The sequence below is a fragment of the Oryzias latipes genome, chromosome 16, assembly GCF_002234675.1.
Source record: "Oryzias latipes chromosome 16, ASM223467v1".
NCBI lineage: Eukaryota > Metazoa > Chordata > Actinopteri > Beloniformes > Adrianichthyidae > Oryzias > Oryzias latipes.
Genome location: NC_019874.2, coordinates 32,041,201 through 32,066,438, shown reverse-complemented (window position 1 = coordinate 32,066,438; position 25,238 = coordinate 32,041,201). Strand labels below are relative to the sequence as shown.

Below are 25,238 nucleotides of genomic sequence, written 5' to 3'. Positions count from 1 at the left end.
GCTGTCAGACTGAGGAGCAGGAGAAGAATGCTGGACATCCTCCTCTCTGGCTGTGATGAGGAGCTGCTGTGTCTGCATGCTCCTTCATCATCACCTCCTCACTGAGAGGAGAGCACAGCCCAATCCCACAATCCTTTGCAGAGAGACGGTTTGGGATGGAATCAGAGAAGAACCACAGATCTGCAGTCCAGCTGGAAATGTTCTACTCCAGAGTTCTGAGGAACCTGGAGGAGAACTGTTGAGCAAACAGCAGGAGATCTGAACCTTCTTTTATTGAACAAATGCAGAATCCAAAAACACAAAAATGCAGCATTTATGCAAATATAAAGAACAATACAGATCTGAACCTTTTCCTGCAAACATGTGTTAGCATGACGCAGCAGGAAGTGAGCTGTCTGTAGTCCATTCTCCTTCATTTGTAGTTCAACAGAATGTTGTCCAAGCTGCAGCAGAAATAAAACTGCAACGTGATTGGTCCTCATTCCGGAAGCGCAGCTGGTCACGTGCTCGTCCGACCTGCAGAGAGCTCATTAAGGCTGTGTCCGAATTACTGCCCTAACCCCTAACTACTAAAACCCTATATAGTGCGGCACTATATAGTTCTCTATATAGTTCTCTGAATTTTCAAAGCAATTCGGACACCCGTGCTCACTAGTTTTCTCTTTCGGGTGTTTTCAAATGGCGCTTGGCACGAAAACAAAGTGGGGCATTACCGCCACCACCTGGTCTGGAGGGGAACTACTTCTATTAAACGCGGAGAATGAAACCTATTTGTCAAAGTAAAAATATAATAAATATGAACATTTTATGAAGACTATTTATGAATCTGCTGTGTTCTGATCATGGAAAACGTGGCTGATTTATAAATAATAAAATTACAAACACATTGGTGTAGCTTTTATGTATTAGTTGATAAATAAACCCTCAAGTCATTAGTCCATGGCAATATTTATTTTTGTGCCGCTGAAAGATTTACGGGCTCTTGCGAGGAGGCATTTTTTTTCTGTAGTTTTCTCTTTTACCTTACTGAAAATAGCTTTATATATGAATCTGTCCGTGTTCCTGGCAATAATTCAACCGTTTTTCATGGGATCAAACCAAAAACGAGCAGATATGCAGCATCACAGGGCGGCAAGGAGAAGCAGGCGTCTCCGAAGATTTCCTCTGGATGCCCTGGCCAGACATGAACAACCTGTGAGTTAAACTTAAAGTTTTTTATTAGTTCAATTTAAGCATTTGTTACCAATTGTGCTCAAGGTTACACAGTCTGCTGGGTAAGACTTTTTAACATTCTTTTTCAACACTGGATTATGAACTGTATAGTCCAACTACATGAAACACTTGTGAGATCAAAGTTTAGTATTTTTTATTCAGAGTCAAACCATATCACTTGTTTTAAACAAAAATACTTTAATTTTTAAATATTTATATAAAAATCCAAAAACCCAGCAAAAAAAAACCATGAGATTTTCCAGCATTTATAAATACGTCATAAACTAAAATGTAAGACATCAGAATAAAATGAAACATTCAAAAAAAAAATCAGATTTAATTTTCTCAATGAAATAATTATTTTTCTATTTTACAGGGTCTTCCACGTCTCTACTGCTTTGCCAACATAAAGGTGTCTGTCGTGGCCCTTCACGCTGACGCTCAGTCCGACACAAAACCAGACCGGCAGACCCGCAGATCGGTTGACCCGCAGGACCATTGAGCATCTGGTGGAGCAGCTTTGGGTTCCTCACACTCTGGGGGGACAGGAGACTGTGTCTTGGTATTTTTTTTCTGGCTGGCGTGTGGCACATCATACAGTGTGATAGCCAGGGCCTTTGACATGCCACGGTCCACTGTGAGCGGCAGACCGCATCCTCCAGCTGATGAGCAGGGTCACCCAGCATCCAGTGGGAATGAACTGCCATTAGTCACCTCAGGTTTTTTAGCAGCTCGCTGAGTCTTCCACCTTCCAAAAGGTCGTATGGAACATTGAGGGCTGCCACTGAAGAATAAAGGCCCTAAAAGAAAATGCAGCTTGTTATTTTAACAGGAAGTTTTTTTATTCCATTCAACTGCAGGCTGTACGTGACTAATGCCAAATTTAGAGATATTTTTGTTGGGAATCAAGGATCAGTCCACAGTTCACATGTTCTACGTAAAAGCCCAATTTATGTAAATCAAACATTACCCACCTGAAGGATCGTTTTGGGTGATGGTGGGTATCCCTGCATTGCACATCCCATCACGCTGCTGACACCCTACAGGGAACCCATGAGGAATGCGGTTCAGGCCCGTTACAACCAGCACCACGCCAAGGCATGCTCTGTGGTGGAGAGAGAGCATTTGGCAAATGAGGAGGAGAGCAATATTTCTGGGGGCACTGAAAGCAAAACCAACCTTTGCAATGAAAATCATTGCCTGCAGTTCAGTTCTGCACAATCTGTGCATCAGAGAAGGGGACTGCTTGGAGCCACAGATGTTGAGCCACAGCAGGAACCAGTAGGACGGGTAAAGTGGCGTCCGTCTGCGAGGACAGATCTCTGCTTTCCTTTTAGCTCCAACTGTGACACACATGACTCTAGAAGACCAGGATTATTGTTAAGATGTATAAAAATAAATGTTAACATATAAAACGAAAATGTAAATATGTACATTTGATATTTATATGAAAATTCTTCTGAGATTGTTAAAAATGGCTCAGATTTAAATAATGCATGTAAATAATTCATTTTTGTTCCTGCATTTATTAAACAAATTGCAAAAACAACGACGACGTTACATTTTGTGAACAATATTTTAAACACAGGTTAACAGACTCTCCTGTCACTCTTTGTCCCTTCGTGCTCTTTCTTCCTCTCCTCTTTCAACAACCTTTACCCCAACATGACAACGATTACAGTTTAATGATAAATAAATACAAATCTGATCGTGTCTCTTATCCCATCCGGCACGAGCTTGCCTGAAAACAAACAGGCTATCTTTCTCCATCCACATATGGATCAGATTTTCCTTATCCTCGTCTGTCCCTACATATATAATCACATTTAAAAAATGTGTTAATAACTTATGACTACGGTTAGAACTCACTCATTTTTTTATGTAATGTCAACAGCGTTTGTTTTTAGCATTCAGCGCTAATTCGCGCTAGCGTTAGCTTTAGCATTACCGAAATTGATGAGCTTCAAAACAATGTAGATAGTCGATTGAGGAATATAACATATTAAACACATCATCTTACGTATTTACAAATATATTTTACAACAGATACTTGATACTTTTAAATATACTTACATTTTTAAGTCCTCTTTCTCGCGCAACCGTCCGCCATCTTCGAATAATTCAAACGCAGTGTATTGTGGGTCACACGCAATGCATTCTGGTATGAACGCAGTGCATTCTGGGCAATATTCGCCGATCGAGTGAGCATCGATCCACACTGGTTTTTCGTAGAGAATTCTGGGAAATTTCTAGTGCACATGATTTTTGAACTGTAGATTCGGACAGCACTACAAAATGGCGACCGCACTATATAGTGCACTATATAGGGGTTAGGGCGGTAATTCGGACACAGCCTAAGGCAATAGACCTTTTTCACACTTCCGCATTTTTCGACCGGAAATACGTCAATGACGTGTAAAACAACTTCCTGTTAGCGTAGCAGCAGATATGAAGAATGGCAGAGTCGAAGAGTTGCAGTCTCTGTTGCGTTCCAGGCTGTTCGTCTTCCAACCAAAAACAGCCTTACCTTTCATTTCATTATTTTCCTGTGGATCCAAACCTGAAACCCAAATGGATATAGGCGATCCGAAGAGATGAAGGGCATAGTTTTAATGTAAACACAGGTAGCACCCTCTGCTGCCGGCACTTACTAACTTCGCTCCGGGATTGTGGTGCGGCTGCGTCGTTCGTCGCCTGAAGAGTGGTGTTGCCCCGAGTATTTTCCCTTGGAACAACTTTACTGATCCTTTGAGAAGGGAGTCAGAATATGACAGAACCTCAAACGTCAGGCTATGCAGCTAAGCTGTGAAGATACTAGCGACATGGTGGCTAAGCTAAGACAGTAAAGATGGATCACGACTACGTGACACACCCACCTGCAGGTAAGGTTGTTCATAATGTGTTTGGTTAACGTTAGTCAACTATGTGTACCGTTATTGGATACATGCATTTCTACCTGAACAAATTAATATTTATAATAAAAGATGTTCATGCTCTCACCTATTTTAATTGCATGTATTTAATCACTTTTGAGCATTTTGTCATTTTGTAATTTCCTTAACAAAAATAAATGAAATGTATTTGTAATTAAATACTTAACATACTTTTCAAAACATGATTACTGTGTTGTGTTGAAAGGTAGCATTAATATATTAAGACTGATTTTTAATTTCTTTATCTTCACAGGTGCTCTGGATGAGGCTTTGGATTACATCCATGACTTAGAAGCCAAGTTCCTTTGCTGGAGCCAGGAGACGATGTCATGGCGGACAAAAGTTCCTCGTTCAAGACCTCCTAACTGACATTGGATCTAAGATCATTATTCCACCTTTTAAGCTTTCAGCTCAATTCAGCAAGGAGGAAACAGAACAAACCGCAGCCATCACCCGCCTCAGAATTATGGTGGAAAGAGTGATCAGTAGGATAAAGTCCTTTCACATCAGGAACTCTCTGTGCCGCTCACACTGATGGGCAGTGTGAATCAGATCTGGCTTAACCGCCGTGTTTTGGCAAATTATCATGGACTTTTTTGTTTTGAAGAGTGAATTAATGTTTGGTATGTAAATAATGTATAATGTGCAAATAGTATGGAAAAATTTAGTGTTTCCACATATTCTTAAAATCTAATTAAATATAATTGTTATATTCGTAATATTTTTCTGTTGAAATGTGACTTTGACTTAACAAAAAAATTAGATGAACAAATAAAACAATTTTGGTCAAAATTGTGCCTCGTTTAATTTTTTGGTATGCAAATAACATCAAACATTTACAATAAAAAATAACATTACAGATCAACAGTAAGACAGAAGGCTGAACTGATTGTTAAAGACAAGATAAGTGTAATTTAAGGTATGCATTCATGCATTTGCCACAATATATATCCAAGTTCTCTTTCATTCCATCTCAGAAACCCATCCAACACAACCATGAGAGGTTGGGGCTGCACCTGGCATAATCTGCTTCCAGATGCCATCATATGGATCTGGCTGTGGTCCTACACAAGACAAACACAACACACAAAAGTTAGACATAAGTGCATAACTACATTTAAATTTAATTCATTATATCTGCTGTAACCATAATTTGGTTAGTCATAAGATTAAAAAAAAAAAAACTTAACTTGCTCACAAAGCAACAAAAAGTTAATCACCTGTAAATGCCTTGTACAGTGTGGACCTCTGACCGTCCCTGCCAACTGTTTTGGGTTTTTGCACCATCAGCTCACTAACCGGTTCAGGATGGATTCCCTTATAAGTAAAAGGCAGAAAGCAATTAAAGTCTGTAGTAACTACTTGGGGTGTTTTTATAATAATTTAGAGTTGTTATGGATACACATACGTTCTTAAAAAATAATGACAATATGATCACAAACCCACCTGTGCCATCTTTGCAAGCCACTCGTGCAGGCCAGGGGGGTGGAGCAGCCTGCAGACCCAGCTGTGAATAATGTGCGGTCTGGAACAGGATGGCAACTATGTGATTGCAGAATCCTTTAGCAGCAGCACAACTGCAGACGAAAGCTTTCAGGTTGGCACTTTCTGCGTCCAGTGATATCTAGACACAATAAATTATATAGGTTAAAATTAGGACATACTTATGTTGCTACATCAATGTTCAGAATGACATGAAACTATAACTGTCAATAGGGTGACCAGATTTGAGTTTGTAAAAAAGAGGAGTGAAGTGAGTTTGTGAGATATTTCATCGAGAGTAATTGGTGTTCAGAGCTGCATACATGAAGCAAATATAATTACATTTCATCTATGTTCAATGTTATTTTATTATATAAGTATCAAAAGAGAGGACATGTCCAGGAAAAGAGGACTTCTGCTCACCATACTTTCAGAAAAATAATACTAGTAAGTGAAGAAAGTGCCGCAACCGCAGCAAAATGAACACGCATACGGGCAACTTAACATTTCTTATTTACAGCTTCACCAAATTTTTGGGTGTTATGTTAATCTCATGCCTTTTCACTTAAACATACACACAACATATTCACTGCGATGCCTTATATTACAAATTAATAACACCAGGATTTACAGTTGACGTAAACACACAGAGTTACCGGTGATGCGGCTATGGCTAAGCTAGCTGAAGCTTACCTTGGTAATGGTGGATAAACTCTTCGTGGACGAATTTATATCCCATGTCCAATTTGTTTCCTTTAGTGGACGATTGCATCTTCACACTCTTCATCACATCGGTGCTGGTGAACTTCGGAACACAACTCAGGCTCTTCGAAAACACTCTAGGCTCTGCCATTCCTCCGCCAGCGAAGCACAAACCGGAACTAGGTTTACACGTTGATGACGTACTTCCGGTTTTTGCGAAAAAGGTCTATTGGGTCCAGGTGTGCAGAGCGGTTCGGTTCTGCGGGATGGAGTTCTGCGGTGGCGTTCAGGTCGGTGATCTTTGGTTGTGGGTTAAATTCTGCTGTTTATCCTGAACTTTGGAGTCAAATGTGAAGTTTTCTGGAAAGTTCTGATGTTCTACTGACAAACGAACTTCAGGTTCCTGCATGGAGACAAGAGGCACAGAAAAAGATAGAATAAACATATGAGACAGAAAAAAAATAGAATAAAATAAAAACACCAGACAAAGAAAGTTAACTTCCTGATTATGCATTTTTCTGACTTTGAAAAGAGTTTTGTTCTTACTAAGAAATATTTTATTTAATCACAACTGAACTGCTTGAATGGGTTACTCTATGTTTACAGGTTTAAATGTCAGAGTTATGGACACATCCAGCAAAAGCCTAATTAAAAAACTGTTCTCAGATAATTAGGAACCAAAAACGTGCGAAAACTACAATCTGATAATCTTAATCTGAGCAGAATGTCTGTCGGGGATGAACATTTGGGTTGGATTGATGCAGAAAAAAAGTACATTACTGTGATCCTCATGGTGATCCATGAAGATCACAGTAATAGACGGTTGTGGTATTTTAACTGAGAATGAATCAATAATCATCTCTCTGCTGCTGAAGCCTGAACCTGCAGTAGGCGGAGCCTATTTGAGTAAGAGTTTAGGTTGTAATGGATTACATCACTACAAACATTACCTGTTCACCCTGGACTCTGTTTCTGAATGATTGGTGTTTACTAGCATTTTTATTTAGATCATTTTTCTTAAATGCACTCTGCTTTCATACACGGCACGGTAACTGAACACATGTAGTCTTTGATAGATTCCTGAATATTTTCCAGAACCGTTTTTCACGTGGATTTGGGGACCAGCAGCTGCTTTCACAGTTTTAAACTCCCTGCAAACTGTTTTCCCTGCATATTATCAACAAAATGGTCAAATTATAACAATTGTCCATAAGAACAAAACCCAGACTGTTAAAAATGTTTAACTTTGAGCCAAATACTAAAATAAAAATCTTTCAAATGGCGGACTTTGCTGTTTCTTAAAAGGAAATTTCTTTTTTAACTGCGGCTGTTCTCCCATCTCTTTCCCAGGATTCTTTGCTGGAAAAAGGACCTCAAAGAACAAAACAAAGAGGTAACTACTAAAACTGTCCGTTCAGGGAAGCAGGCCGACCATGGAGGCTTTGGTGGCACTGACGGGTGTAGCGATTCCAGTAACGTCAGTTTGATTCCTGATCCCATTCATGGTCCATATCGTTTGTTCTGAATGATCCGGTTCTCTGACCTAAAGTGGATCCAGATCATCTTTATCCAAACTTCCAGCAGTGAGACTCAGACAGAAATTCCTGCTACTGAACAGTTTTCCAGATTCTTGGATTTTTTTATCAAGTGGAAATGAAATGTTTTGGATTTGAGGAAAGCGTTTTTGCTCCCAAAGGCCTCATGGGAAACTGTTCTGCTACCAGCAGCATGGTGGCGCTGTAGACGCTTTGACTCTCAATGTCTGTGGCCTCCATCCTTGAACTAGTACAAAATCACATTTCTGTTTGGAATTCAGTCCTAAAGAGGAAACCTTCTGATGAACTTCTTTCTTTTCTTTTGCAGGAAGATCTCCAGCCGGTAAGTCGTTGGTTTCCTGCTTTGGCCGCCGCGCCGCTCTATTCCTCCGTCTCTAAAGGTGACTTCATTTCCACGTATCTGACGCTCAGAGCGTCGTGGCGTTCTGAGTGCTGGTTGGTCACGATGAGGGAGGAACTTCAGGATTCAGGATCTTTCCAGCTGACGTGTCTTTGGGAGCTGCAGATCTTCCAGATCGTAGCTGCAGCTGAAACTTTCTGTTCTTCCTGAACCTTTTATGGCGTTCCTGAATAAAAACTGCGTCTCGCCGCCGTCGAATAAAAGACTTGGTTCTAGACTGTAAAACACGCCTGCAGGATTTATCAGAACAATCAGTAGGTCTTAGATTTACACCTAAATGTTCCAGAAGTTTCCTTCAGCATGGACCAGCCTCGTCAATTCGCGTGCGCTTCCGCCATTTTGAATTTTCTGCCACTTTGGAATTTTCACGTTGGTCCTGATCTTCATGAAGGTATGTGAGACGCTGGTCTGAACGCCCACGCTTCAGCTCTCTGAAGGTGTCTCCATCAAGCTCTGTCCTGCTCTCTTTCCCTTCAGGCCGCCGTGCCGCCACTCCACCACCCTTCCCGTCCTGTTCTAAAATTGTTCTTCCTTCTGGATCTTCTTGTCCATCTTTGCTCTCCTGACCCCCCCCCCCCCCCCCTTTTCCCAACTTTGTCTCTAAAACTTTAACAAAACTTTAATGATTAAGAACCTTCAACTAAAAGTAAGTTAAATAATTCAGTAAATGATCTTCAAGTCTAGTGTGAAACTTTGAAAGTAACACAAATAAAAAGCTGCTAAACATCAAATGTGAGAAAAGGTGAAGTTCATGTATATTTTGCAGCAGGTTTAGGAGCTTTAGTGTTTCAACTATCACAGTGTGAAGGGAGGCAGACGACCTCTGAATTCACTTTATTTTTGAATTACAGACTTTATTGTAACGGCCAGCAGCTGTTCAGTTATGGGTGTTTCCAACAGCAGCAGTGGACGGGGAAATAGTGAGACAAAATAACTACAACGGTTACAGACACAATATGAAAAATCCACTTATTTTCAGCAGTTCTGGTTCTTCAGAACATCCGTCTGTAAACTAACCTGTTTCCTTCCTGCAGCAGCGTCCAGAGAACTTTGGACCTGAAACTGGAACCAGAAGGTTCAGCTTCAGTGTTGAAGGTTCAATGATCCAGGACCGATTCAGAGTCAGAACAGCAGAAAATCTGAACTGGCTTGAATGGATGCTGTGAAGATTTCTCTCATCTGTTAATAGTTTCTCCAGAAACGTCCAGAGATGGACGTCAAAGCTGCTCTGAGGGGAACAGACGAAAGCAAAGATGACGGACCAATGAATGCAGCAGATGTGGAACCAAACCTTCACACAGACGGACGATTCATAGAAACCTCTGGAACAACTAACCACTAACTCCAAACAAAGCAGGAAATAAAGAAAAATCTTTGCCTCTTTGGGACCGAGAGTCACACAGGAACTCAGACCATCACTGCCATCAGGTCAGGAACCAGATCAAAGGACCACATAAGGAAAACTTGAAACCTGACAGATAAAAGATTAACCGTTCAGCCACATCTTCAGAAAATGACTCCATTGGGAAAGTGGTTAGGAAAGCGTTTGACCAAAGGAAAAGTTCAAACAGGGAGTTTCTGTTGCTCGTTTGGTTCCAGCGAACAATGGAAGTGTTGGGAGTCCAGATGGACGTGAGATTGAAGAAGGTACAGTGAATTAAAAACACTGAACGTGAGCTGAAATAAGCTAAATGTCTGGAGATGCTTTAAAAGGTAAATGTTTTTTGCTATAGAACCCTCTTGGACCTGTTCATTACTTTGTGTGGAACCGAATTTGGAAGTCACAGCACTTGACACTACCAACCTAAAGATGGAGTTAAGGGAGAATTGTGGGACTTTTAGTTTTCCAGGTAAGTTTCTAACCGTCCTGCACCGGACGACACTCCTGAGCCGGTTGTTGGGGAACGGGTTTGGGTTTTGGGTGGTCTGTCCAGAACAATGAACAGAACTAAAACCCGCTGTGTTGTTTGGGTCTACATAGGGTGGTAGTGACTCATTATGGGAGCTCTGTTCCAAATGGGAAATTGCTTTGGAACAAAAGGTGTGTTCTGTTTTCAGGTGTAATGTGGTCATTTGAATTAGCCACGCCTCACGATGTGTTCATGCTCCTCTGTTCTAAATGGGTTGACTATAAATCCTGAGGAGGTTCTGGCTGAACTGACAGACTTGTCCTGATGAGTGAAAGTTGGATGATTCTGTCCTGACTGTTTTTTGGTGATTTTTGAAAGAAAATTGTCGATTCTGCATTGACTTCTATATATTGAACAATCCCATCAATAATCACATGACTGAACATGATTCATGTCAAACATTGCATCATGGCCTTAAGGCCAGTTGGGTTTTCATGTGTAAAGAAAATGCCTTTAAATGGTTCCTCGGTTGGACCATCTGAACCAGACGCTCCACAATAAACAGACGGAACGTTGAAACGTTTCTGTAGTTTGATCCCTTACCTGCTTCCAGGTGTTCAGGGGTGTGGGGGTGGCTCGTCTTCTCTCCTTACTAACTACTGTTAACAAAAATGTAACATACTGTCGTCCATCCAACGTAATCAATGAGGACCATCTAAGATCATCTGGGTCAGGGAGCGTGGGTGCGCAGATGGCTAGTCAGTCCTATCTGCGCAGGAAAGGTTCTGGGACAGTGAGGGCAGGGAATGGAGGCTGTTTGGGGATTAGCCACACGGGCCTTCCTGGCTTGGCGCTGCAGTTGAGCAGCAGCTGTCCTGTTTGCTTCGCACCATTCTGCGACTCTTTGGACTTGGGAGTGCCAGCTGCTTTTGTTCATGGCATCCTTTTCAAAGCCGGCAGGGTTCAGGTTGAAGGCTTTCAGGGAGTATTTAAGAGTGTCCTTGAAGCGTTTCTTGGGACATCCCACAGAGCGTTTCCCTTGCAACAGTTCACCATGCAGGAGTCTCTTTGGCAGCCGGTGGTCTGGCATGCGGACTACATGGCCTGCCCAACGTATTTGATAATGCGTTAGGATGGTATGGATGCTGGGCAGGCCGGCATGGGCAAAGACTTCGGTATCAGGGACCTTGTTTTGCCACCTGATGACCTGGAGGCGTCTGAGGCATGAGGTGTGGAAATGGTTCCGCTTCCTGGCGTAGCGCTGGTACACTCTCCAAGTCTCGCAGGCATACAGTAGCGTAGGGAGGACGATGGCACGGTACACCTTCAGCTTTGTGGCAATCTGATGCCTCTTCTGTTCCAGACATTGGATTGAAGTCTGCCATAGGTTGCACTGGCTTTCACAATTCTTGCGTTGATTTTGTCATCAATCACAACGCTATGGGACAGTGAGCTGCCAAGGTAAGTGAACTTACCCACTGTGTTCGGTCTCTGGCCATTGACGTAGATGTTTGGTTCTACTCAAGATTTTCTTGGGGCTGGCTGGTACATGACTTCGGTCTTCACGGTGCTGATGGTGAGACCACACATACTTGGGTTAAAATCCCGCTAAACCCTAAACCTCTTTCTTCCAGGTTGTTTCTTTTTTCAGAGTCCAGCGTGGATCTCATCTCCACCTGGATCAGAGGGTTTGGTCAGTGATGCTCTACATCTTTATGGTGTTCAGACGTGGGTGGATGGTGAGATGTGAGGATCATTGACCTGCTGGAACATGAAGGTTTAGAACAATATTCCAGCCTCGGAAGCTCCACTGGGGATTGTGAAGGTGGAATCCAGAGTTTGTTGCTCTGTGACGTGTCATTCATCTCTGATCTCCTATGGAACATAGTTCCTAAAATCCTGTAGAAGAATGTTCCAGGATTTGGTTCTCCTCTGTGGTTCTTCTCCAGAAGATCAGACTTTCCTGATCTTTGCTTCACTGAAAAGTCTCCACCTTTACTTTCTGGGGCAGAAAACTGCCTCTGGTGTTTAATGAAGGTTCTAACCTCCAGGTTTCTGCATCACCTTCACAGTAACCACAGCGGTCGGCCGCTGAAGTCGAACCCGTCCTTCTGGTTCCTTTACAAAATCAAACTTCTAACTGGACTGTTACTGATGTGAAACCGTTTCTGGATTCACTGGTTTTGGTTTGGGAAGTTTGTCAGAACAGATTGAAGGTTCCATCTAAACCAGAGAACGTCTACATCTCAACGCTTGTCTGAACGAGATGTTCTGTTTGTGTGCCGGAACATCCAGAACTCTTCTCTACAGGAACTAGAACTGTGTCCTCAATGGTTTATTTCAGCGGTGAGGATGATGGTGATGAAGAACCAGAAGGTTACTAAATTCCTGGTGTTCTTTCAAAGGTTGTTCTAGTTTAGGGGAAATCTCTGGACCAAAGGTAACCTCAGTGGCCATGTGGCCCAGCCCACAACAAAAGGTGTTTTCAGGTGTAATGTGGTCATTTGAATAAGCCACGCCTTATGTGTTCATGCTCCTCTGTTGGGTTGACTATAAATCCTGAGGAGGTTCTGGCTGAACTGACAGACTTGTCCTGATGAGTGAAAGTTGGATGATGCTGTTTGCGGTTTGACTCTGTTTTTGGTGGTTTCTAAAGAAAAGTGCAGATTCAGCATTGACCTCTATACATTGAACAAACCCATCAATAATCACATGACTGAACATGATTCATGTCAAACATTTCCTCATGGCACTAAAGCCAGTTGGGTTTCCATCAGGTAAAGTGCTGCCTTTGGTCTGGTCCATGGACCGTCTCCGTCTTTGGTCCAGGTGGATCCTTAAATGGGTAGTTTTCTCTCTGAATGAACTGCCTCTGGTTGTCATGGGGATTCTCTCCTCCAGGTTTCTGCGTTACTTCATCTAAAGCTGGTCAAGGTGTGTGTTGACGTCATCCTCATTGAACTGAACAAACGGGTCCTGGAAGGTCTGCTTGACCATACCTCTGACTGGACTTGAACCTACTTCTTTCAGGGTTGGAGTGGTTTGTATGGAGGTTTGTTGACTGGAAGAGGTGTCATTTTGAGGCCAAAACCTTACCAGAAAGAAAATTCTTTTAGACGGTTCCCCGGTTGGACCATCTGAACCAGAAGCTCCACAATAATCAGATGGAACGTTGAAATGTTTCTGTGGTTTGATCTCTTATCTGCTTTCAGGTGTTTTGGGGGGGTGTGGGGGGTGGCTCGTCTTCTCTCCTTACTAACTACTGTTGACAAAAATGTAACAAACTTGGGTTAAAATCCCGCTAAACCCTAAACCTCTTTCTTCCAGGTTGTATCTTTTTTCAGAGTCCAGATTGGATTTTATCTCCACCTGAGTTCAGTTTTGGTTTGTGACGTTTGTCAGAACAGATTGAAGTTTCCATCTAAACCAGAGAACGTCTACATCTCAATGCTGGTCTGAACACGAGGTTCTGTTTGTGTGCCGGAACATCCAGAACTCTTCTCTACAGGAACTAGAACTGTGTCCTCAATGGTTTATTTCAGCTGTGAGGATGATGGTGATGAAGAACCAGAAGGTTACTAAATCCCTGTTTTTTTTGGGGGGGGGAATCCGAAGGTAACCTCAGTGGCCTTATGGTAGAGCGGCTACCCTGAGACTGGTTCAAGTCCGTGGTCAGTCATACCAAAGCGTCCCTGCTGGACTCTCAGCATTGAGGGGTTGGATTGGTGGAGTCACCAAATGGTTCCTCACTCCTCCCTGAGGGGAGGGGTCAGATACAGAGAACACATTTCACACCCAGAGGAAAGTGACAACTAAATGGAACTTGGAACCTGAAGTTCCTGCTGCAGCACTGAACCTCAGTTTATAGAACGTGTTCCACTGACGGCAGAACACCATGGGTTGGTGTTGGAAAGGGTTTTGGTTTGAACTTTCTCAGACATGGTTTTATCTCGAATGGAGTCAAGTCATTGGCGGGTTTTTGTCTTTTAAACGTGACACAGAATCTCTTTCATCCCAGGAGTGGACGGGTTCTTCCTGGTAGAACCCTACCAGAAAGGAGGTCCAGATGTTGAACTTTTGATCTTGCAGCAGAAAGTTGAGGTTTGGATTCCTTCAACCTCTGCTCTGAATGTCTGAACTGTAGGGAAAACAGACATCAACGTTTACAGACTTGTCTAGTCAAACGTGTTTGACCTCTGACCTAAAACTGGATGCCAGCTGTGACAGTGATGAGATCCAATCTGCTGCTGAATGAGATCATTTAACTGCAAATGTCTGTTAAGGTCAAACTGTTTTCACGGGAAGGAAACTTCCTGAAAACTTGTTTTACAAACGTGTAGAAGATTCTGAAGGTTGAGAACTGAACAGCTGTGGGTCTGGCTCTCCCCCCCCTGGTCGTCTGCTGGTCTTCCCGGTCTGGACCGGCTCGCCGGACCAGCTGTGCGTCATACCTGGAGGAAGGGCAGATGATCCCCTGACCTTGGTTGTGGCGGTCTGCAGCCCCGGTGTGGCGGTGCCGCCGGCAGCAGGAATCCTCACTTCCTGCTTGGGTGAGTGGCGTCCTGAAAACCAGAGTCCCACTGCGAGCTCCTCTAACCAGCTGACTGTCATCCACACAGGGTCGCTCCACCTGTCCACATACCTGCAGCATGGCCACACCCACCTGAGAGACAACAGGTGACGCCAATGAGAAGATTGTTGTAAAACATCTGGAAACATTGACTTTGTTCATTTAATTTGAATTTTCTCATAGCTTAATAGAACGTTAAGATTTCCATCCTTAAAGGTAATTTTTCTGAATTATGTGGTGATTTTCTTTGTCATTGGTTTAAATTTGTTTGTTTTTTTTAGTCTTAGGCTGATTTCAGCTGAATATGAAGTTTATTCAACCGTGAAGATCCTACAGTGAAGCAGGTAGAAGGACTTTTATTTTGAAAATTTTTATAAGTTGTGTATTAATATTGACAAAAGCTTTTTGCTTTTGCAGGAAGATCTCCAGCCGGTAAGTCGTTGGTTTCCTGCTTTGGCCGCCGCGCCGCTCTATTCCTCCGTCTCTAAAGGTGACTTCATTTCCACGTATCTGACGCTCAGAGCGTCGTGGCGTTCTGAGTGCTGGTTGGTCACGATGAGGGAGGAACTTCAGGATTCAGGATCTTTCCAGCTGACGTGTCTTTGGGAGCTGCAGATCTTCCAGATCGTAGCTGCAGCTGAAACTTTCTGTTCTTCCTGAACCTTTTATGGCGTTCCTGAATAAAAACTGCGTCTCGCCGCCGTTAAATAAAAGACTTGGTTCTAGACTGTAAAACACGCCTGCAGGATTTATCAGAACAATCAGTAGGTCTTAGATTTACACCAAAATGTTCCAGAAGTTTCCTTCAGCATGGACCAGCCTCGTCAATTCGCGTGCGCTTCCGCCATTTTGAATTTTCTGCCACTTTGGAATTTTCACGTTGGTCCTGATCTTCATGAAGGTATGCGAGACGCTGGTCTGAACGCCCACGCTTCAGCTCTCTGAAGGTGTCTCCATCAAGCTCTGTCCTGCTCTCTTTCCTTTCTGGCCGTCGTGCCGCCACTCCACCACCTTCTGGCGCCGTGCCGCCACTCCACCACCTTCTGGCGCCGTGCCGCCACTTGTGCCTTTCTTTGGTGGCCGCCGTGCCATTCTTTACTCGGTTTGATGCTTTTGCTTCATTTTGTGTCTATCTTTGTGGAGTTTTTGTGCTCCATGAACTGCAACAACCATTTACGAGTTTGTCATTTCTGTCCAGTTTGTTCTCCTGGCTCCTGGTCCACTAAGGAAATGGCGTTGAAGGAGACTTTACCACAGAGGAGGAGGAGGAGCTGTCTGTCAGGTTAAAGTCGAGGTTCAGCGTCAGGTTTTAGTCTTTGAGTTCTTGGAGCTTTGAGTCCAGTCTGGTCAGGATGGGATCTTCAGGACGGTTCTGCTCCTGAATCTTCCTGTAGGTCTGTAGTTTGAAGCTGTTCTGACCAGCAGAGGTTGTGGTTGTTGGACTGCAGTTGAATCAGTGAAGTTCTGGTCTGGAGGTCCATCAGAGATTCTGTGCTTTCCTTCTTTTTCTGTGGTTGGATCAGTTGCTGCAGTTTTTTTTCCAGGTGGTGCTACGAAAGGTAAGACCCACTTTTATTTCCTTATGGCGTCCGTGCGCTCGGCCTTCCCGCCGTGGTTGAGCCGTTTTACTTTGCTGGTTTGGAACAAACTTCTGTGATGGTTCAGTTACGACTCTCTTTAAAGGGTTTTGGTTGTGATCAGTGGTTCTGGTTTCCTTTTGTTTATAAGTTAAACTTTAGCGTTGAGTGATTGACCACTGGTTGGTTCCAAATGCTGGTTTGGTGGTTCTGGTTCTGTTGGTGCGGTCGTGTCCATGATTGTGAAAGCCCAGCCCTTCCCGCCCTGTTCTAAAGTTGTTCTTCCTTCTGGATCTTCTTGTTCATCTTTGCTCTCCTGACCCCCCCCCCCCCCCCCCCCCCCTTTTTCCCAACTTTGTCTCTAAAACTTTAACAAAACTTTAATGATTAAGAACCTTCAACTAAAAGTAAGTTAAATAATTCAGTAAATGATCTTCAAGTCTAGTGTGAAACTTTGAAAGTAACACAAATAAAAAGCTGCTAAACATCAAATGTGAGAAAAGGTGAAGTTCATGTATATTTTGCTGCAGGTTTAGGAGCTTTAGTGTTTCAACTATCACAGTGTGAAGGGAGGCAGACGACCTCTGAATTCACTTTATTTTTGAATAACAGACTTTATTGTAACGGCCAGCAGCTGTTCAGTTATGGGTGTTTCCAACAGCAGCAGTGGACGGGGAAATAGTGAGACGAAATATCTACAACGGTTCAAGACAGACACAATATGAAAAATCCACTTATTTTCAGCAGTTCTGGTTCTTCAGAACATCCGTCTGTAAACTAACCTGTTTCCTTCCTGCAGCAGCGTCCAGAGAACTTTGGACCTGAAACTGGAACCAGAAGGTTCAGCTTCAGTGTTGAAGGTTCAATGATCCAGGACCGATTCAGAGTCAGAACAGCAGAAAATCTGAACTGGCTTGAATGGATGCTGTGAAGATTTCTCTCAACTGTTAATAGTTTCTCCAGAAACGTCCAGAGATGGACGTCAAAGCTGCTCTGAGGGGAACAGACGGAAGCAAAGATGACGGACCAATGAATGCAGCAGATGTGGAACCAAACCTTCACACAGACGGACGATTCATAGAAACCTCTGGAACAACTGTAACCACTAACTCCAAACAAAGCAGGAAATAAAGAAAAATCTTTGCCTCTTTGGGACCGAGAGTCACACAGGAACTCAGACCATCACTGCCATCAGGTCAGGAACCAGATCAAAGGACCACATAAGGAAAACTTGAAACCTGACAGATAAAAGATTAACCGTTCAGCCACATCTTCAGAAAATGACTCCATTGGGAAAGTGGTTAGGAAAGCGTTTGACCAAAGGAAAAGTTCAAACAGGGAGTTTCTGTTCCTTAGGGACATGATTTACTTAAGGAAGTTTGTCAAAGAGTCAAGAGAATTTCTCATCCGGGCTTGTGCTGCATTATTGGGATGTACAACCTAACCGTTGAAGGTTCCACAGTCAAGAACCTGGACTGTGTGGCGTAAAAACTGTTTTTTTTCAAGAATCCTAAACGGATGCCAAACCAGAAAGATGAAATGTGGACAGTGATACAAGATTTCCCAGGTAAGTTCCTAAACATCCTGCACTTGGACGACACTCCTGAGCCAGTTGTTGGGAAACGGGTTTGGGTTTTGGGTGGTCTGTCCAGAACAATGAACAGAACTAAAACCTGCTGTGTTGTTTGGGTCTACATAGGGTGGTAGTGACTCATTATGGGAGCTCTGTTCCAAATGGGAAATTGCTTTGGAACAAAAGGTGTGTTCTGTTTTCAGGTGTAATGTGGTCATTTGAATAAGCCACGCCTTATGTGTTCATGCTCCTCTGTTCTAAATGGGTTAACTATAAATCCTGAGGAGGTTCTGGCTGAACTGACAGACTTGTCCTGATGAGTGAAAGTTGGATGATGCTGTTTGCGGTTTGACTCTGTTTTTGGTGGTTTCTAAAGAAAAGTGCAGATTCAGCATTGACCTCTATACATTGAACAAACCCATCAATAATCACATGACTGAACATGATTCATGTCAAACATTTCCTCATGGCACTAAAGCCAGTTGGGTTTCCATCAGGTAAAGTGCTGCCTTTGGTCTGGTCCATGGACCGTCTCCGTCTTTGGTCCAGGTGGATCCTTAAATGGGTAGTTTTCTCTCTGAATGAACTGCCTCTGGTTGTCATGGGGATTCTCTCCTCCAGGTTTCTGCATTACTTCATCTAAAGCTGGTCAAGGTGTGTGTTGACGTCATCCTCATTGAACTGAACAAACGGGTCCTGGAAGGTCTGCTTGACCATACCTCTGACTGGACTTGAACCTACTTCTTTCAGGGTTGGAGTTGTTTGTATGGAAGTTTGTTGACTGAAAGAGGTGTCATTTTAACGCCAAAACCTTACCAGAAAAATTCTTTTAGACGGTTCCCCGGTTGGACCATCTGAACCAGAAGCTCCACAATAATCAGATGGAACGTTGAAACGTTTCTGTGGTTTGATCTCTTATCTGCTTTCAGGTGTTTCGGGGGTGTGGGGGGTGTGGCTAGTCTTCTCACCTTACCATCTACTAACTGTTGACAAAAATGTAACAAACTTGGGTTAAAATCCCGCTAAACCCTAAACCTCTTTCTTCCAGGTTGTTTCTTTTTTCAGAGTCCAGCGTGGATCTCATCTCCACCTGGATCAGAGGGTTTGGTCAGTGATGCTCTACATCTTTATGGTGTTCAGACGTGGGTGGATGGTGAGATGTGAGGATCATTGACCTGCTGGAACATGAAGGTTTAGAACAATATTCCAGCCTCGGAAGCTCCACTGGGGATTGTGAAGGTGGAATCCAGAGTTTGTTGCTCTGTGACGTGTCATTCATCTCTGATCTCCTATGGAACATAGTTCCTAAAATCCTGTAGAAGAATGTTCCAGGATTTGGTTCTCCTCTGTGGTTCTTCTCCAGAAGATCAGACTTTCCTGATCTTTGCTTCACTGAAAAGTCTCCACCTTTACTTTCTGGGGCAGAAAACTGCCTCTGGTGTTTAATGAAGGTTCTAACCTCCAGGTTTCTGCATCACCTTCACAGTAACCACAGCGGTCGGCCGCTGAAGTCGAACCCGTCCTTCTGGTTCCTTTACAAAATCAAACTTCTAACTGGACTGTTACTGATGTGAAACCGTTTCTGGATTCACTGGTTTTGGTTTGGGAAGTTTGTCAGAACAGATTGAAGGTTCCATCTAAACCAGAGAACGTCTACATCTCAACGCTTGTCTGAACGAGATGTTCTGTTTGTGTGCCGGAACATCCAGAACTCTTCTCTACAGGAACTAGAACTGTGTCCTCAATGGTTTATTTCAGCGGTGAGGATGATGGTGATGAAGAACCAGAAGGTTACTAAATTCCTGGTGTTCTTTCAAAGGTTGTTCTAGTTTAGGGGAAATCTCTGGACCAAAGGTAACCTCAGTGGCCATGTGGCCCAGCCCACAACAAAAGGTGTTTTCAGGTGTAATGTGGTCATTTGAATAAGCCACGCCTTATGTGTTCATGCTCCTCTGTTGGGTTGACTATAAATCCTGAGGAGGTTCTGGCTGAACTGACAGACTTGTCCTGATGAGTGAAAGTTGGATGATGCTGTTTGCGGTTTGACTCTGTTTTTGGTGGTTTCTAAAGAAAAGTGCAGATTCAGCATTGACCTCTATACATTGAACAAACCCATCAATAATCACATGACTGAACATGATTCATGTCAAACATTGCATCATGGCCTTAAGGCCAGTTGGGTTTCCATCAGGTAAAGTGCTGCCTTTGGTCTGGTCCATGGACCGTCTCTGTCTTTGGTCCAGGTGGATCCTTAAATGGGTAGTTTTCTCTCTGAATGAACTGCCTCTGGTTGTCATGGGGATTCTCTCCTCCAGGTTTCTGCGTTACTTCATCTAAAGCTGGTCAAGGTGTGTGTTGACGTCATCCTCATTGAACTGAACAAACGGGTCCTGGAAGGTCTGCTTGACCATACCTCTGACTGGACTTGAACCTACTTCTTTCAGGGTTGGAGTTGTTTGTATGGAAGTTTGTTGACTGAAAGAGGTGTCATTTTAACGCCAAAACCTTACCAGAAAAATTCTTTTAGACGGTTCCCCGGTTGGACCATCTGAACCAGAAGCTCCACAATAATTAGATGGAACGTTGAAACGTTTCTGTGGTTTGATCTCTTATCTGCTTTCAGGTGTTTCGGGGGTGTGGGGGGTGTGGCTAGTCTTCTCACCTTACCATCTACTAACTGTTGACAAAAATGTAACAAACTTGGGTTAAAATCCCGCTAAACCCTAAACTTCTTTCTTCCAGGTTGTTTCTTTTTTCAGAGTCCAGCGTGGATCTCATCTCCACCTGGATCAGAGGGTTTGGTCAGTGATGCTCTACATCTTTATGGTGTTCAGACGTGGGTGGATGGTGAGATGTGAGGATCATTGACCTGCTGGAACATGAAGGTTTAGAACAATATTCCAGCCTCGGAAGCTCCACTGGGGATTGTGAAGGTGGAATCCAGAGTTTGTTGCTCTGTGACGTGTCATTCATCTCTGATCTCCTATGGAACATAGTTCCTAAAATCCTGTAGAAGAATGTTCCAGGATTTGGTTCTCCTCTGTGGTTCTTCTCCAGAAGATCAGACTTTCCTGATCTTTGCTTCACTGAAAAGTCTCCACCTTTACTTTCTGGGGCAGAAAACTGCCTCTGGTGTTTAATGAAGGTTCTAACCTCCAGGTTTCTGCATCACCTTCACAGTAACCACAGCGGTCGGCCGCTGAAGTCGAACCCGTCCTTCTGGTTCCTTTACAAAATCAAACTTCTAACTGGACTGTTACTGATGTGAAACCGTTTCTGGATTCACTGGTTTTGGTTTGGGAAGTTTGTCAGAACAGATTGAAGGTTCCATCTAAACCAGAGAACGTCTACATCTCAACGCTTGTCTGAACGAGATGTTCTGTTTGTGTGCCGGAACATCCAGAACTCTTCTCTACAGGAACTAGAACTGTGTCCTCAATGGTTTATTTCAGCGGTGAGGATGATGGTGATGAAGAACCAGAAGGTTACTAAATTCCTGGTGTTCTTTCAAAGGTTGTTCTAGTTTAGGGGAAATCTCTGGACCAAAGGTAACCTCAGTGGCCATGTGGCCCAGCCCACAACAAAAGGTGTTTTCAGGTGTAATGTGGTCATTTGAATAAGCCACGCCTTATGTGTTCATGCTCCTCTGTTGGGTTGACTATAAATCCTGAGGAGGTTCTGGCTGAACTGACAGACTTGTCCTGATGAGTGAAAGTTGGATGATGCTGTTTGCGGTTTGACTCTGTTTTTGGTGGTTTCTAAAGAAAAGTGCAGATTCAGCATTGACCTCTATACATTGAACAAACCCATCAATAATCACATGACTGAACATGATTCATGTCAAACATTTCCTCATGGCACTAAAGCCAGTTGGGTTTCCATCAGGTAAAGTGCTGCCTTTGGTCTGGTCCATGGACCGTCTCCGTCTTTGGTCCAGGTGGATCCTTAAATGGGTAGTTTTCTCTCTGAATGAACTGCCTCTGGTTGTCATGGGGATTCTCTCCTCCAGGTTTCTGCGTTACTTCATCTAAAGCTGGTCAAGGTGTGTGTTGACGTCATCCTCATTGAACTGAACAAACGGGTCCTGGAAGGTCTGCTTGACCATACCTCTGACTGGACTTGAACCTACTTCTTTCAGGGTTGGAGTGGTTTGTATGGAGGTTTGTTGACTGGAAGAGGTGTCATTTTGAGGCCAAAACCTTACCAGAAAGAAAATTCTTTTAGACGGTTCCCCGGTTGGACCATCTGAACCAGAAGCTCCACAATAATCAGATGGAACGTTGAAATGTTTCTGTGGTTTGATCTCTTATCTGCTTTCAGGTGTTTTGGGGGGGTGTGGGGGGTGGCTCGTCTTCTCTCCTTACTAACTACTGTTGACAAAAATGTAACAAACTTGGGTTAAAATCCCGCTAAACCCTAAACCTCTTTCTTCCAGGTTGTATCTTTTTTCAGAGTCCAGATTGGATTTTATCTCCACCTGAGTTCAGTTTTGGTTTGTGACGTTTGTCAGAACAGATTGAAGTTTCCATCTAAACCAGAGAACGTCTACATCTCAATGCTGGTCTGAACACGAGGTTCTGTTTGTGTGCCGGAACATCCAGAACTCTTCTCTACAGGAACTAGAACTGTGTCCTCAATGGTTTATTTCAGCTGTGAGGATGATGGTGATGAAGAACCAGAAGGTTACTAAATCCCTGTTTTTTTTGGGGGGGGGGAATCCGAAGGTAACCTCAGTGGCCTTATGGTAGAGCGGCTACCCTGAGACTGGTTCAAGTCCGTGGTCAGTCATACCAAAGCGTCCCTGCTGGACTCTCAGCATTGAGGGGTTGGATTGGTGGAGTCACCAAATGGTTCCTCACTCCTCCCTGAGGGGAGGGGTCAGATACAGAGAACACATTTCACACCCAGAGGAAAGTGACAACTAAATGGAACTTGGAACCTGAAGTTCCTGCTGCAGCACTGAACCTCAGTTTATAGAACGTGTTCCACTGACGGCAGAACACCATGGGTTGGTGTTGGAAAGGGTTTTGGTTTGAACTTTCTCAGACATGGTTTTATCTCGAATGGAGTCAAGTCATTGGCGGGTTTTTGTCTTTTAAACGTGACACAGAATCTCTTTCATCCCAGGAGTGGACGGGTTCTTCCTGGTAGAACCCTACCAGAAAGGAGGTCCAGATGTTGAACTTTTGATCTTGCAGCAGAAAGTTGAGGTTTGGATTCCTTCAACCTCTGCTCTGAATGTCTGAACTGTAGGGAAAACAGACATCAACGTTTACAGACTTGTCTAGTCAAACGTGTTTGACCTCTGACCTAAAACTGGATGCCAGCTGTGACAGTGATGAGATCCAATCTGCTGCTGAATGAGATCATTTAACTGCAAATGTCTGTTAAGGTCAAACTGTTTTCACGGGAAGGAAACTTCCTGAAAACTTGTTTTACAAACGTGTAGAAGATTCTGAAGGTTGAGAACTGAACAGCTGTGGGTCTGGCTCTCCCCCCCCTGGTCGTCTGCTGGTCTTCCCGTCTGGACCGGCTCGCCGGACCAGCTGTGCGTCATACCTGGAGGAAGGGCAGATGATCCCCTGACCTTGGTTGTGGCGGTCTGCAGCCCCGGTGTGGCGGTGCCGCCGGCAGCAGGAATCCTCACTTCCTGCTTGGGTGAGTGGCGTCCTGAAAACCAGAGTCCCACTGCGAGCTCCTCTAACCAGCTGACTGTCATCCACACAGGGTCGCTCCACCTGTCCACATACCTGCAGCATGGCCACACCCACCTGAGAGACAACAGGTGACGCCAATGAGAAGATTGTTGTAAAACATCTGGAAACATTGACTTTGTTCATTTCATTTGAATTTTTTCATAGCTTATGTAATTTTCTGAATTATGTGGTGATTTTCTTTGTCATTGGTTTAAATTTGTTTTTTGTTTTTTTAGTCTGAGGCTGATTTCAGCTGAATATGAAGTTTATTCAACCGTGAAGATCCTACAGTGAAGCAGGTAGAAGGACTTTTATTTTGAAAATGTGTAAATGCAGTGCATTATATAGAACTGTCTACTTCCTTAAAGGCCCCTCACATCACGATGGCTGCAGATCACTCATCAGACCACCAGGAGTTTAGTCTTTAAGGACGCTTCTGGACATGGGCAGAGAGGGTTCGAACCTGTGAGTTTCTGATCTGAAAAGAACCGCTCTGCTCCGTTTTGGTGACACTATTAAAATATGTCTTGTTTCTGCAGCAGGATCAGACCTGTTTGGTGTGATCTGGACTTTTACTTTGAAAACCTGACTGATTCTGAAGAGTTTGAAAACGCCCTGAGGTTTGATTCTATGTCGATGACTGCAGACACGGCAGGAACTTTCTCCAGCAGCAGTGAGGTGACTGTAGTTGTTGCTCTCTTCCAGCAGGGGGCAGACCTGCACAGCTCCTGCCGGGGTCGCCCCCCCCTCTGACTGTAGCCTTCAGGCAGACCTGACAAAAGCAGCAAGAGTTTCTGTCCAACTGCAACAAAGATGTCAAACATGGATCACAAAAACGTTAGTTGGCTGCTTTATAACCTCTGTATTGTCGTCATTAGATGTTTAAGGAGGTTTATTTTTAATACTTTTATTTCAGCCAATTTAGTATTCTGGGATGTAAATTCTTGTTTAAATGACTGATTTGTTTTTGGATTGTAAATTATTTGTAATTTCTTTGTTTTTATTGATGTACTTTCTGAGTTTGGGTGGATGTCAATATTTGTTTTTATTTAAATTTATTTGAATGAAGCACATAAAACCACTTTAAATTTGCTTGAACATGTAAACATATTTTATTTTAGTTTGTGTTAAGTCTCTGTTATAGAGGCTGCATGCTCTGCTGGTTAATGAAATGACCCCCCCCCCCACCTCCCCGTTTGTTGTCTAGCCACGCCCCCTTTTGAAAATGCTCAATGAAAATGATAAAAAAATAAAAGCCTGTATTTTCCAGAGACGTCGTGTTTTCTGATTCTCACATTTCAGCGGCAGAAGCCCTCGATTGAGGCGCTGGAGCTCCACCTCCTGTTTCCATGACGACGCATAAACAGAAAATGGGTTTGGTTTTAGAAAAAAAAAGAATTTGATGCAAACCCGGGGGGGGGGGGGGGGGGTCAGATTATTTGGTTTGGTGGATCAAAGCAGACACTGTACACTAACTGGACTGAGTAAAAACTTGTAAAACTGTTCCTGTCTCAACTTCCTGTGAGTCCTTTCAGAATAAATCCTTGAATTTCTCCTAAACCTCCAGATGTTGATCAGATTCAGAACATCTGGACCTGCGTTGGGGGCATTAGACAGGAAGTTGCTGGTTCCTTTTGGACCTCCAGGTGTTTATCATTTCTGACTACTCCTGGGCACAGGAGGCGGA

At 43.5% G+C, this 25,238-nt stretch overlaps 1 long non-coding RNA gene across 2 annotated transcripts; it reads left to right on the top strand.

Moving 5' to 3' along the window:
• The first annotated feature begins 6,533 nt into the window (after window positions 1-6,533).
• On the top strand, window positions 6,534-24,822 carry LOC105356069. 2 transcript variants are annotated; one of them, XR_002875010.1, is made up of 9 exons: window positions 6,534-6,619; window positions 7,680-7,722; window positions 15,123-15,137; window positions 23,402-23,513; window positions 23,583-23,640; window positions 23,788-23,850; window positions 23,920-24,016; window positions 24,091-24,171; window positions 24,257-24,822. It is a non-coding gene; the product is annotated as an uncharacterized LOC105356069 (long non-coding RNA). The 2 variants fall into 2 exon arrangements; XR_002875009.1 differs by having other exon boundaries at window positions 24,091-24,822.
• The last annotated feature ends 416 nt before the right edge of the window (window positions 24,823-25,238 follow it).